The following is a 9,981-nucleotide window of genomic DNA, read 5'->3' on the forward strand; positions in this document are numbered from 1 at the left end:
AAATATGATATGTCAAGAACTATGTAATGTTTTGAACAACCAACAATAAAAAAAACCCATGGTCCTGGTGCAAAGAAGAGAAGTCAGAGAGCCAAATCCACATAGGTTCAGTCATGTGATTCTAAGCAAAAATGCCAAAAACATGTTGGAGAAAAGACAAAAGACACTTTAGAAATATTGTTGGGAAAACTAGATATCCATATGCAGCAGAAGAAAACTAGATGCCTATTTTCTAACACTGTACAAGAGTTTATTCAAAAAGGATTAAAGACATAACTACCAGACTAGAAACTACAACAACTAGAAGAAAGTATATGGAAAACACTTCAGTAGATAGGCAATGACTTCCTGAATAGAGCTCCCTATGGCTCAGGAAATAAAGAGCAACAATAGATAAGATGGAGTGTGTTGAGAGCCACAGCCAAAGGGGCCCCAGCAAACTTACAGCTGCCAGCAAACTTACAGCTGCCAGCTGATGATTGGCTCACAGCGGTCCCAGCAACATCTAGCTGATTGGCTCCTCCACGGAGCTGCTCATTAGGGGACTTCTTTGGCTCCGCCCACACGACCCAGCCAATCAGCCTCAAGAGCAGGAGGATTGTGGGAGGTGGTGAGGTTTGTGTGGGGGTGAGAGGCTTGTGGGAAGCCGGTGGTGGCAGTTGGGCTCTGAGGGTTTTTTCCTGAGGAGCTGTTTTGTTTGGCGTGTGTAGTTCTAAAAATAAAGTTTGTTTCTTTTGACAAGTGGCTCCTGAATTGTGCCCAGCCAGACTGCGGCATTTGGTGGCTCGCACGGGGAGCGACTGAGGGTAAGTAAACTGCTCGCCCCTGAGGGCAGGGCGAGAGGATGGGTAGCCATTCTAAGTTTCCTCTTTTGTTTTGCTTCATTTTTGTTTTAACTTGCCTGTCCCTGGAGATGAGTGAGACAGAAGAAAAACCGCTCACATCTGAGGAAAAACTATTTGCGTCTGAGGAATAGGGAGAAAGGACGGATACATATTTCAGGAGGATAGAAAGGCTGATATAATGAATTATTGTTCCATTTTTATTGCATTCTGTCTCGGTTTTGTTTGGCGTCATCTTGTTGGGTTGTATTATAGTAGAAATACGGGATCAGAAATTAGTAAAAAACAAACCGAAAGACTGTTAAGTAAATTATTAGAGGAAGGAGGCTTCCCAGTAAAATCAAGAGCAGTCAGGGCATACATTGATATAATACAAAAATGTAGCCCATGGCTTTTTAAGAAGGAGTTGTTAGATATATCACAATGGAACCATCATGGTGAAGATTTAAAAAGAATAGAAAAGAACAACCCAGGGACTCTGCCAGTTGGCACATTGCCATTGTGGACGTTCGTATCTGGTTTGCTTAGTCCAAAGCCTTCAGTTCAGACAAAGGAAGAGGAAGGAGAAGACATATTGATTCAAGTAAAAGAGAAGGTCTCTCAAGTTAGTCAGAAAGAGGAAAAGATTCAAGTAAAAGAGAAGGTCTTTCGAGCTAGTGAGACAGAGGAAGGAAGTTTAGAGCAGAAAAAGCCATCAGGGGAAAAGTTACAACAGGAAACTGCTAATAACACCTTTCTATCAGAGAGCGTAAGTGTCCAACCAACAGCACCACCTCTACAGGAGACTGCTACTAACAGCATTTTATCACCAGAGGGCATAAGTGTCCAATCAACAGCACCACCTCCATATGCTAGGAGGCTCCCAACCCCCGCAGTTGATAGTTGGGATCCTGAGACAGGATCTCAAGTATGCCCTGTATTTGAGGTAGGAGGGCAGCGAATTTACCAGGGTTTAAATTTCAAAACCGTGAAGGAGCTAAAAGAGGCTGTAACAACCTATGGTCCTCAAGCACCCTTCACTGTAAGCTTGGTCGAATCCATTACCAACTTAAACATGATGCCAGAAGATTGGGCTAATATTTGTAAAGCTGTGCTAAATGGAGGACAATACCTGTTATGGAAGGTTGCCAATGAGGAATTTTGCAAGGAGACGGCTAGGCGAAATGCAGCAGCTGGTTATCCTCAGAGAAATCTAGATATGTTGTTAGGAAAGGGACCTTATGAGGATCGGCAGGAAAAAATTGCATATGATCCTGGTGTATATTTACAAATTGCTGTAGATGCACTTAAGGCATGGAAGACTTTACAAGGACATGGAGGTTTACAAGGTCAATTATCTAAGATAATACAAGGAGCTAATGAACCTTATGCTGAATTTGTAGATAGGCTTATTCAAACAGCTACCAGAGTTTTTGGGAATAAGAACAAGCAATGCCATTAATAAAACAACTGGCTTATGACCAAGCGAATCGTTGGTGCAGAGATATCATTAGACCATGGAAACATGAAGATTTAAACACATATATTAAATTATGTAGAGACATTAATGAACAAGAGCAAGTCATGGCAGCTGCAGTAAAACAGGCTTTATATGCCAGAGACAATAATGAACAAGGGCAAATTGTGGCAGCTGCAGTAAAACAGGCTTTATATGCCAGGCCAAGAACATGCTACAATTGTCAACAAACAGGACATTTTAAAAGGAATTGCCCCATAGGAGGAGGGCTTAACAAAACTAGGTATCAAAGGAGTAGAATACCGGGTATTTGCCCACGATGCCGTAGAGGGAGACATTGGGCTAATGAATGCCGTTCTCAAACCACCATAGAGGGTACTCCATTACATTGGGCTAATGAATGCTGTTCTCAAACCACCATAGAGGGTACTCCATTATCAAAAAACGAACAAGGACCAAGTGTTTATCCACGATATCGTGGAGAAAGGCATCGGGCTCCATTGCCAAAAAATGGACAGGGGGCCCCAATGCTCCGGGGCCCCAAACCACAAATATACGGAGCACTGGAGGAACCCAGCAACCCCATCAGGGTAGTGACCAGGACACATTGTCCATCAGATCCCTCATCAGACAAACCAGAGGGAGTGCAGGGTTGGACATCTGCGCCTCCGCCAGATCAGTACTAACTCCAGAGATGGGAGTTCAAATCATTCCCACAGGGGTAAAAGGACCTCTTCCCAAAGGAACAGTAGGCTTATTATTGGGACGCAGTTCTTCTACACTAAAAGGACTTTTGATAAGTCCTGGGGTAATTGATCCCGATTATGAAGGTGAAATAAAAATTATAGCCAGTTCTCCAAAGGGTATATCAGTAATTTCACCAGGAGATAGAATAGCACAGTTACTAATAATACCAAGCCTACATGATAAATTTTCCATTCATGCTGTAGAAAAAGGTTCCAAGGGATTAGGCTCCACAGGTGTAGATTGGGCTATGCCTTCTTTAAATTTAGATTCTCGCCCCATGCTAAAACTAAATATTCAAGGACATGAATTTAATGGGCTACTGGATACAGGTGCAGACCTTAGCATCATCTCTTGTCAAGAATGGCCAAGGGACGCAGTTCTACACTAAAAGGACTTTTGATAAGTCCTGGGGTAATTGATCCCGATTATGAAGGTGAAATAAAAATTATAGCCAGTTCTCCAAAGGGTATATCAGTAATTTCACCAGGAGATAGAATAGCACAGTTACTAATAATACCAAGCCTACATGATAAATTTTCCATTCATGCTGTAGAAAGAGGTTCCAAGGGATTAGGCTCCACAGGTGTAGATTGGGCTATGCCTTCTTTAAATTTAGATTCTCGCCCCATGCTAAAACTAAATATTCAAGGACATGAATTTAATGGGCTACTGGATACAGGTGCAGACCTTAGCATCATCTCTCATCAAGAATGGCCAAAACATTGGCCATTACAACAAGCCACTCAAACGCTTCGAGGCCTAGGAGTGGCGACTAATCCCGATAGAAGCGCAATGGTATTAGATTGGAAGGATCCTGAAGGATGTGAAGGAACTATACAGCCATATGTATTGGATCATCTTCCCATAAATTTATAGGGACGAGATGTCTTAGATCAATTAGGTTTGACATTAACAAATAATATCAATCAAAATGCACCCACTATTATGGCTAGACAAGGTTTTAGGAAAGGAAAAAGATAAGAAAAACAAGAACAAGGTATAGCAGCACCAATACAAATAGATCAAGGAACAAACAGACATGGGTTGGATTTTCACAAAGGGCCACTGAGACAATAAAAATTACATGGAAATCAGAAAGACCAGTATGGGTTCCTCAGTGGCCCTTGACTAAAGAAAAGATACAAGTAGCCCATGATCTGGTCAAACAACAATTAGCGGAAGGACATATACAACCTTCTGTATCTCCCCATAATACTCCCATTTTTGTCATCAAAAAGAAATCTGGTAAATGGAGATTATTGCAAGATTTAAGAGCCATTAATAATGAAATGGTCATTATGGGACCTGCTCAATCGGGGATTCCTCAATTGTCTGCTTTGCCAAAAACTTGGTATGTTTTAGTTATGGATATTAAAGATTGTTTTTTTTCAATTCCAATTCATCCTGAGGATAGTCCACGTTTTGCATGTACTATCCCTGCACTAAATCATGAAGGTCCTGATCAGAGATATGAATGGAAAGTACTCCCTCAAGGGATGGCTAACAGCCCAACTATGGGTCAAATTTATGTTAACAAAGTTATCCAGCCACTTAGAAATCAAAATCCTGAACTACAAATATTTCACTATATGGATGATGTATTATTAGCACACAAAGCTAAAAACACATTGCTAGAATGTTATGCCACACTTACAAATTTATTAAAAAATTATAATCTAGAGATAGCAATAGATAAAGTACAATTAAATTTTCCAATTAATTATTTAGGAGTTCTATTATCCTCAACCATGGTCCGTCCACCAAAAATTCAAATATGAGTAGATCAACTCAAATCACTTAATGACTTTCAAAAGTTATTAGGAGACATAAATTGGATAAGGCCTTATCTAGGTATTCCAACAGGAGGATCGGGACCTTTATTTGATATCCTAAAAGGTCCATCAGATCCAAATTCACCCCGAATGTTAACGCCTGAAGCAAGAAAGGCATTAAAAATCGTTGAAACATATATGGAAAATATGCATTTGGATAGAATTGATATAAGTTTGCCTTTATTATTTATTGTACTACCAACAAAAAATATTCCTACAGGAGTATTTTAGCAAGAAGGTCCATTATTATGGATACATTTATCTTATTCTCCTAACACTATTCTTACTAGGTATCCTGAGGCTGTAGGACAATTAATACTCAAAGGAATAAAAACAGCAAAGGGAGTATTTTGAATTTCTCCCAATAAAATTATTACTCCATATACTATGAATCAAATTGATGAATTAGCTAATGAGTTAAATACTTGGGCAATAATCATGTGCAAATCTAATGTTTCATTTGATAACCACTTACCATCTAATCCTTTATTGTCTTTTTGGTCATTGCATCCTGTAATTTTTCCAAAAATGACAAGAAAAACACCTATCATGAATGCTCCAAATATATTCACTGATGGGTCAAATAATGGTACAGCAGCAATAGTTACACCTGATCAAACTTTTACATTTTTAGTACCCAAACAATCAGCTCAAAAGGTAGAGCTTAATGCAGTATTACAAGCTTTTGTGATGTTTAAAGATTCTGTATTTAATTTATTTTCTGTTAGTCAGTATATAGTTAATGCTATAGTATCCCTTGAAGATGCTGGTAGGATTTCCCCTTCTACTGTTTTCTCTTTGTTTTCCACTATACAAAGTTTAATCTGGGACAGAAAAGATCCATTCTTTATAGGACATATCAGGGCACATACAGGATTGCCTGGAGCCCTTAGTTTGGGCAATGATTTAGCAGATAAAACTACACATGACATATTTTCTCTACACTAGAAGAAGCTATAAATTTTCATAAAAGGTTCCATGTCAATGCTAATACTTTACAAAAGCGTCTTAAAACAACTAAGGAACAAGCTAGACAAATAATAAAACAATGTCAAAATTGTGTGACCTTTTTACCACAAGTTAATCTTGGAGTCAATCCTAGAGGATTGATACCTAACCATATTTGGCAGATGGACGTCACACACTTGCCAGAATTTGGAAAATTAAAATATTTGCATGTTACAGTTGATACTTCTTCTGGATTTTTGATGGGCTCCCTTCATGCTGGAGAAAAAACTAAAGATGTTATAGCTCATTGCTTACAAAATTTTGCCACTGTGGGCATTCCAAAACAGTTAAAAACAGATAATGCCCCTGGTTATACTTCTACCTCTTTTAAACAATTTTGCTCATCATTTGGCATTACTCATATAACAGGAATCCCATACAATCCACAGGAACAAGGCATAGTTGAAAGAACTCATCAAACTATTAAAATGTACTTATTAAAGCAAAAAGACGGAATTGGGAAGGGGTATATATTCCCCAAAGATAAACTTAAAATAACCTTTTTTACTCTAAACTTTTTAAATTTGGATTCATCAGGACTTAGTGCTGCAGAAAGGCATATTTGTCCAAAAAAATGTACATAAGCCCAAGGTACTTTGGAAAGATATTCTAACAGGACAATGGAAAGGTCCTGACCCAGTAATTGTCTGGAGTCGGGGGTCTCTTTGTGTGTTTCCACAGGAAGAACAGCAGCCGATTTGGATTCCGGAGAGATTAACTAAAGTCCTGACCCAGTGATTGTCTGGAGTCGGGGGGCCTGTTTGTGTATTTCCACAGGGAGAACAGCAGCCGATTTGGATTCCAGAGAGATTAACTAAAGCGATTTCTACAGACCAAAAAGATGATGATTTGGCTCAAATCCATAACAGCTGATATCCAAAACTCCAATTTGGCTATCCTTACATCTGCGACAGAACCAGGATGCTTTTTTCAACATCTATTTTATTATTGCCCTTTCCCATATCATGAAGTTCTATTTTGTTTTTTGAGCTCATACAGACCTAGGTTAATGTTTTGCTGATCAGTTCTATTTTTTTTTTTTTTGACTATAGAGTTTTTAAACATTGCAATGGAGATTTCACCTGTAAAAAGTTATAAGGCCTTTACTATTATGTTATGTGTTGTATGTATTATATTATGTGTGCACACTTGTGTTTTGTGTTGTATGTTTGAATGTACACATGTCCATATATCATATATGATGAGCGCTCATGAAAAAAATGGATCCAAATTTTTTTTTATTCACGTGATTTAAATGGTTTAATTTAAATTGGGTAAATAACTGTTAAGAATTGTTTTAATATGTAAACAAAAAAGAAGGTTAACAGATCTGTTTGTTTACTTTCACCTTTCCTTTTCATTATATTTAATAATTCTCTTCAAGATAATGTAAATTGTTAAGAAAATTGTTTTCTTTTCTCTTCAAGATAATGTAAATTGTTAAGAAAATTGTTTTCTTTTAGTGCCTTCTGGAATGTTACATAATTTTTTCTTTAGCCATTATTGCTAGAATTCCTATCTTCATCCCAGTGCCGGTGAAGACAAAGATAAAACTAATCTACAGTTTCTGCAAGAGCCATCACTGAACTGCTTGCAGAACTTGCCTAAACTATGTGTCACTTGTATACATTGTGAACTATCTGTTGGTGCAGTGACTTGTGGTAGTGTTGGAGTATTTTTACTGATGATGTCATCGGTTGTACAATTTTTCCAACAAGAGCCGTCAATTGGCTTGGTGTATCTTCCTCCCTTCTGCTTGTCATGACAAAGACCTCTCCACAGGTGTGGCTGTATACTGGACCAGTAGTCAATGACGGGTAAGATCCAATTACAATGGTACCAACCTAAGACAGGAGGCTGACGCCCTGAGGTCAGCTCATCCGAAGACGGGTAAGGACCATATGTAGTATTGGACAACCTAAGGCAGGCACGGTCCCTAAGCCACATGCTTGTTGTTTAAACAGAGAGGGGGAGATGTTGAGAGCCACAGCCAAAGGGGCCCCAGCAAACTTCCAGCTGCCAGCAAACTTCCAGCTGATGATTGGCTCACAGCGGCCCCAGCAACATCTAGCTGATTGGCTCCTCTGCGGTGACGTTCATTGGGCTGTTTCCCTGCCCTTCAGATTGCCAGCTGATGACTGGCTCACAGCGGCCCCAGCAACATCTAGCTGATTGGCTCCTCCACAGAGCTGCTCATTGGGGGACTTCTTTGGCTCCGCCCATGTGACCCAGCCAATCAGTCTCAAGAGCAGGAGGATTGTGGGAGGTGGTGAGGTTTGTGTGGGGGTGAAAGGCTTGTGGGAAGCCAGTGGTGGCAGTTGGGCTCTGAGGGTTTTTTCCCGAGGAGCTGTTTTGTTTGGCGTTTGTAGTTCTAAAAATAAAGTTAGTTTCTTTTGACAAGTGGCTCCTGAATTGTGCCCAGCCAGACTGTGGCAGGAGTGCATCAGACTAAAACCTTCCTGCATAGTAAGTGAAACACATAACAGTAAGAAGACAGTAACAGTAGCCTCCAGAATGGGAGAAAAGCTTTGCCAGCTACTCTTCTGACAGATGGTTAATATCCTGAAAATATTAACTCAAACATCTTAACACCAGAAACACAAAAAACTTTTCAATCAATAAGCAAATGCACAGCTAGTTCTCAAAATGATCAGTACAAATGAACAACACTTAGGTGAGAAAATGCATAACATCTTTACCAATCAGGGAAATGCAAATAAAAACAACATCAAGCTCCCATTTTCCACCATTCAGAAAAGTAATCATCAAGAAAGCAAATAACACTAGGAAGAATTTAGAAGAAAAAACTCTTATATGCTCTTGGCACGACCACAAATTATTATAAATTATTATACCTCTATGGAAATCAGTATGAAGGCTACTGAAAAAACTAACATAGACCTACGTATTGATCCAACTATACTACTCTTCAGTATTAGAGAATATTTAAAAGTCAGCATTCATCAGAGATACACATATGCTCATCTTTATCATGACACTATTCATAATAGGCAAGTTATAGAATCAGGATAGATGCTTGTAAAATAAGACAATGGACAAAGAAAATGTGGTATATATACACAAGGAAGATTTCTATGCATAGAAAACAAAATGAAGTCAATTTTAGGAAAATGAATTAAACTGGGAAACATCATGTTAAACAATATGAGCCAGACTCAGAAAAAAAATCATATATTGCTCTCATATGGAAAACTAGAGGTGGGAAATGTTCAACATGAAAATAGATGGATAATAAATTTTATCCATTAGCATAGATAAAATTGGGAGTATGGAAATGGTGATGGGCAAACTAAAATCCATATGCAACAAAATGAAATTAAACCACTATCTCTCACCATGCACCAAACTCAAAGTGGATCAAGGACCTAGGAATTAAACCAGAGACTCTGCATCTAATAAAATAAAAAGTAGGCCCTATCTTCATTATGTGGGATTAGGCCCCAACTTCCTTAATAAGACTCCTATAGCGCAAGAATTAAAACCAAGAATCAATAAATGGGATGGAATCCAACTAAAAAGTTTCTTCTTGGTAAAAGAAACAATCTGTGAGGTGAACAGAGAGCCTACATCCTGGGAGTAAATTTTTACCCCTCACACATCAGATAGAGAACTAATGTCTAGGGTATATAAAGATCTCAAAAAGCTAAGCACCAAAAACAAACAAACAAACAAAAACCCAAATAACCCAATCAACAAATGGGCCAAGAACCTGAACATACACTTCTCAGAAGAGGACATACAATCAAATCAACAAACATATGAAAAAATGTTCATCATCTCTAGCAATTAGAGAAATGCAAATCAAAACTACTCTAAGATATCATCTCACTGCAGTCAGAATGGCAGCTAGTATGAAGACAAATAAAAAGCGTTGGTGAGGATGTGGGGGAAAACGCACACTCATACACACTGCTGGTGGGACTACAAATTGGTGCAGCCAATATGGAAAGCAGTTTGGAGATTCCTTGGAAATCTGGAAATAGAACCTCCATTTGACCCAGCTATCCCCCTCCTCAGTTTATACCCAAAGGAATTAAAAACAGCATACTACAGGGACACAGCCACATCAATATTT

Source organism: Spermophilus citellus, assembly GCF_964194105.1.
Source record: "Spermophilus citellus genome assembly, chromosome: 11".
In the NCBI taxonomy this organism is placed as follows: Eukaryota; Metazoa; Chordata; class Mammalia; order Rodentia; family Sciuridae; genus Spermophilus; species Spermophilus citellus.